The 5,588-nt window shown below is 45.5% G+C and overlaps 1 non-coding gene across 1 annotated transcript; it reads right to left on the reverse strand.

Annotated features, from left to right (window-relative positions):
• Window positions 1–1,637: 1,637 nt before the first annotated feature.
• Window positions 1,638–1,713, reverse strand: Trnaa-cgc. Its single transcript has one exon. It is a non-coding gene; the product is annotated as a tRNA-Ala (tRNA).
• Window positions 1,714–5,588: the final 3,875 nt, after the last annotated feature.

Below are 5,588 nucleotides of genomic sequence, written 5' to 3' on the forward strand. Positions count from 1 at the left end.
ACATCATAGCATCTCTTAGCAAATCATCACACACCGTGGGAAAATCATAAAACAACTCTAAAACATTCACTGGCGGGAACAAATTGGGTAGGGGTGATTGGTTACTACAAGAGGGGGATTCATTTGAACTGATTGGTTTAAGCCAAGAGGGGTGTTTGTGCTGAACTACATGGTTTCCCGACACCATAAACTACTGGGAGGGTCATCTGGCATCCCAGGTATTTCCCTGTCTCATGCTGATTGATGGTTGCTAGGGGATTGCTATGGGTCCCCATCTGGCCTGACTGAGTCAGGGACACCTGGCACAGCAGATCTCTCCTATTATTTGTAGATAAACAACTTAGCAGGGTGGGAATGTGCCTAGGAGTGCTCTGTGGGTCTTTCCAAGGACAAAGGTNACAGGAGAGATCTGCTGCGCCAGGTGTCCCTGACTCAGTCAGGCTAGGTGGGGATCCATAGCAGCCCCCTAGCAGCCACCAATCAGCATGAGACAGGGAAATACCTGGGATGCCAGATAACCCTCCCAGTAGTTTATGGTAGTTGATAAACCTGTTGGGAAACCATGTAGTTCAGCACGTACACCCCTCTTGGCTTAAACCAATCAGTTCAAATGAATACCCCTTTTGTACTGACCAATCACCCCTACCTAACTTGTTCCCAACAGTGAATGTGCTAATCATGTTTTAGAGTTGTTGTTTGATTTTCCCGCGGCGTGAGGTGATTTGTTATGCTGTATGTGAAGTCCCTGCCCTTTTCAAAGAATGTATATAAGCTCTGCTCAAGCTGTTCTCGGGGCTCTTTGCTCTTTACCTCTCCGAGGTAGGCTTGGAGCCCCAGCATGCTGGACCCCCAGTAAACCCTTTGCTGTTGCATGAGACAGTCGCCTGACCTTTACACCTGCAGGGAGGTGCCCAGAGGAGCCTGAGACCATCCTCCACTTACAGTTTGAGGTAGATATAGAGGATTAAGGAAGGGGAATTAGGACCTTGCTAGGGGCTTTTCAGGGAAGGGTCTGGGTGGTGTCACCTGCATAAGGAACTAGGTGTTTTTAGTCCCAGATAACCATTTCCTTTCTTATGATGCATTTGGGGTTTCTTTGCCTGATGGTGGAGTATTGTCTGGGGTTTAGGTCAGGTTGAGTCAGAATGACCTTGAGGTGACTCTTGTTCTAAAATGGAGGATATGCTTCAAAATGGCGTTGCCTATGTCAAGTTTTACCTAACATTTTAAAAACTATTTTATTGAGCTATAATTTATATACCACATAGTTTTCCCATTTAAAGCATACACTTCAGTGATTTCCAGTGTATTTAGAGAGTTTTATATAATTTTAGTACATTTCTATCATGCCCCAAGGAAACCTGTACCCCACAGCAGTCACTCCACATTTCCTTATTCTTTCTCCCCAGATCTAGGTGTGGGTTTGGGGTTTTTGTTTTTTGCCATGCTGGGGATGGGACCCAGGGCCTCAGGAGTGTTAGGCAAATAAATGCTATACTGATGAAACTATAGGGACCCTGTTAAGGCAAATGACACACACGTGTCTCACGGCTCGGCCTCCAGTGCTGCTGGGATTACACACTAGAATTACAGGTGTGCTCCATCACACCTGGCAAATATCTTTAAGTTTTTTTTTTTGCTAGTGCTGGGCATTGAACCCAGGGCCTTGTGCATGCGAGGCAAATACCCTACCAACTAAGCTACATTCCCAGCTGGTATGGCTCATTTTTAGGGAACAGAAAATGGCTGCTGGCAGAAGCAAGCTTCTGAGTTATGTAGGCCTCCTTTAGGGTGGGACAGGAATATGAATAGGGAATTCCTGGGGCTTAATCTATTGGCTTCGGGTGACCCATTAGGGTGAAGGGTCAAGTGCGCTCTGGCTGAGGCCTGGGATTTTAAATGACAAAAGCTTAGGGGAAATGTCCTTGGACTTGATGAAAAACAAGACCCTTCAGAATTAAGGGAAGAACACCTCTCAGGGGAAATTTGACAGCTAAGCCAGCTCTCAGACTTACAGGTTTAGCGGCCATACTAGAAAATTAGAAGTTAAAAGGTGAATTGCCCTTCACGGAGATGGGAGTGGGAAAACAGGCCGGGAGACAGGAAGCTGGGCAAGAGAGTTCAGCTTCTGAGACCATGTGGTCAGCAGAAATGTCAGCTAACGGCAGACAGAGCAGGGTTTGCTCTACCCCCAAAATGATATTAGAAACTTTCCCAAGATGATAAGGGGAAACTGGAGAGGGGCAGATGCATCTACCCACAGTTACCTGGTTACTGGTTATCACAGTGTAGCTGCACCCCCCTCCGCAGAAAATCTTTATTAAGCTTCTCCAGAAACCTTCACCATAATTGAGAAGAGTCTCTACAAAAGGATTCCATGAAGTTAAACTTCCTATTTCCTGTTGCTCTATCTTACTTGGCCACCAGCCTGGAAGAGAACAGCACTCCAGGTGCTGAACATCCCTTTACTGGTCTGTCACAAACATGTATGGACTATCTAGTATAAGTAACATACACAATAGTTTGTAGAAGTGTTTGCGAATGCAAAGTGTGATAAGAAAGGCAGATCCTTTAACAAGGCCACTGGCCTTGAGCCTGAGCTACACAGAGATGTTTACATTTCAAAGAGAAGAGAAGAAGTTACTAATTGGGCTCCTGGGTAACAGCTGGCAGGGGGAGGGAAGAAAGTGAAGCCAGATTTAAAGTTAGGTAGTCAGTGTAGTTAGATAAATCGGGTCTAATACTGAGTGAAATCTAAAATGGAGGCCATGCTGAGAATGATTCCAGGAAACGCAGGACAACTCATGGAATGTTAATGAAGTCCTGAAAAGGCCCTAGGCCAAAGTCCATCCCAAAGAAGTGTTAATGAAGTCCTTCCTGCTCAGACTACTTCTTTGGCCCACCTGTGTCCCACCCCTCGGGCCTTCCCACCTACATTCCATCACTGAAAGAAACTATAAAATGGAGAGACAACCGCACTTCCACGGATTCCACCTCTTGGGTCCCCTTCTTCCTCCAGGAGAAGTCTTTTCTGCTGTCCTTTAATAAACTTCTAATTTCTACTCTGACCTTGCCTTGGTGTGCTTCTTTGGTGTTATTCTTCAACATTGGGGAAGCAAGGACTCGTCACCGGTCAACAGCGATAACAAAAGGGCCTTAGAAGCTCTCCTCTTCTCAGGGTGCTATCCTTGAAGGGTTCACTTGCCCAAAACAGTAAAAGAAAAAGCTGCTTTTATGTGAACTTCTGCAGACTGAAGTTATGAGCCCCTCCCCTTACATAAAGTTTTGAAACTGAACTCAGGGTTCAGGGGGATTGATTGATTACAGCTAAAACTGTGCCCTCTGAACCTGGCTGCAGCCAAATAAACCTGCTTTTTGTTTCCCACCTGGTGTCCTGCCTGGTTTTTCCCTACACACCTGTTCAGGGAAATCCCACCTCAAATATGATGACAGCCAGGCGTGGTGGCACATGCCTGTAATCCCTGCAGCTCGGGAGACTGAGACAGGAGGATCAAAAGTTCAAAGCCAGCCTCAGCAAAAGCGAAGCACTAAGCAACTCAGTGAGACCCTGTCTCTAAATAAAATACAACATAAGGCTGGAGATGTTGCTTAGTGGTCGAGTGCCCCTGAGTTCAATCCACGGTACTCCATAAATAAATATATAAATAAATAAATAATTTTTTTTTTAAAAATGTGGGGCTGAGGTTGTGGCTCACAGGTAGAGCGCTCGCCTGGCATGTGTGGGGCGCTGGGTTTGATCCTCAGCACCACATAAAAATGAAATAAAAGTATTATGCCCACCTACAACTAAACTTTGTTCCTGGAGAGCTGGGGTACTGATCTCCAGCCCAGGGCTTTCGGGAGAGACAGTCCTGGCCAGCTCCAGTGTACACAAATACAAGCTCATTTTAATTTGATTTAAAATTGGAGTCAGTGGTCTCATCGTGATTCAACATCATCTGTTTTAACTTGTACTCCTCCCTCCTCAGGACCTGTCCATGTTTAAACTTCTATTAGCCAATCTTGCAAGCTACCTGAGTCATACTCAATGCTGAAGGGCCCAAATTACTTTCTTATTCCCCCTAAGTCTGTGATTACCTGATTACTGTAGGCTTGGAAGTGTTACTTTATTCCAACCATCTTGCCTTCTCTTCCTACAGTAATCAGGTAATCACAGATTGTTCACTAGCTCCTCCCCTGTTCCCCTCTGCTTGGAATTCATTAGGTCTTTTTTTTTTTTTTAATATTTATTTTTTAGTATTTGGCGGACACAACATCTTTGTTTGTATGTGGTGCTGAGGATCGAACCCGGGCTGCACGCATGCCAGGCGAGCGCACTACCGCTTGAGCCACATCCCCAGCCCCATAGGTCTTTTTTTTTTTAAATATTTTTTTAAATATTTTTTGAACTCAAGGGCACTCGACCGCTGAACCACATCCCCAGCCCCATTTGGTATTTAGAGACAGGGTCTCACTCAGCTGCTTAGGGCCTTGCTAAATTGCTGAGGCTGGCCTTGAACTCGAGATCCTCCTGCCTCAGCCTTCCAAACTGCTGGGATTACAGGCATGAACCACCCTGCCTAGCTCATTAGGTCTTTTTTTCCCTCCGTGTTTGTACTAGGGACTGACCCCAGGGATGCTCTACCATTGAGCTATATCCCAGCCCTTTTTATTTTTTGAGACAGTCTGGCTATATTGCCCAGTCTGGCCTTGAGCTTTCCATTTTCCTGCCTGAGTCTTCTGAATAGCTGGGATTATAGGTGTTTCCACCAATCAGGGCTGTGTAAAGATGTTTTGTAAGTTAGCTACAAAAATACCACTTGCTTTTACCTAAGGTTTCCCCAAAGTGAAGTGCGTATGTTTAAGTTGATGAACAAAGAAATGTACCGGGGACCAAACAAGAAATGATAGCTTCTATTNGAGTCTGCCTGAGTCTTCTAATAGGCTGGGATTACTCAGGCTGTGTGCACCCCCCCACCCCCTACCCCCCACCCCCAGCTCCTAGTCTGATTCTTGTGAAGTGGTCACCAAGAAGGCCTCAGGGAAAAACGCTATTGACGAATGTTTCTAAGCCTCAATGGACCAGGGCTGCTAGTGAAGCCAGATTTAAAGATAGGTAGTTAGTGTAGTTAGGTAAATCAGGTCTAATATAAATATGAATAAAATAAAGAATGGAGGCCATTATAGAGAATGGAGTCCAGGAAAGCAAAGCAGCACTTGGGGAAATTGAAATGTTAATGTCCCCAAGTCCTCTGAACCCTTCCTAAGGAAATATTAATGAAGCAGCTCCCAACAGACAAGGAGGTGCTAATCAAAAGCTGCCCCAGGCCCTTCCTGCCCTTGTTACTCCTCCAGCCCACCTATCTCCCACCTTTTGGACCTTCCCACCTGCATTCTATCACTGAAAGATAAAGGGAAACAAAGAAAAGGAGTGTGGGAAAGCTGAAAGAAGACCTTAGCTATAAAAAAGGGAAAACATCGCCCTTTTGGGTCCCCTTCTTCCTCCAGGGAGAAGTCTTTTCTGCTGTCCTTTAATAAAGCTTCTACTTTCCACTCTACACCTGCCTCGGCGCCCTTCTCTGGCATTA

This window comes from Marmota marmota, unplaced genomic scaffold (assembly GCF_001458135.2).
Source record: "Marmota marmota marmota unplaced genomic scaffold, marMar, whole genome shotgun sequence".
Taxonomy (NCBI): Eukaryota; Metazoa; Chordata; class Mammalia; order Rodentia; family Sciuridae; genus Marmota; species Marmota marmota.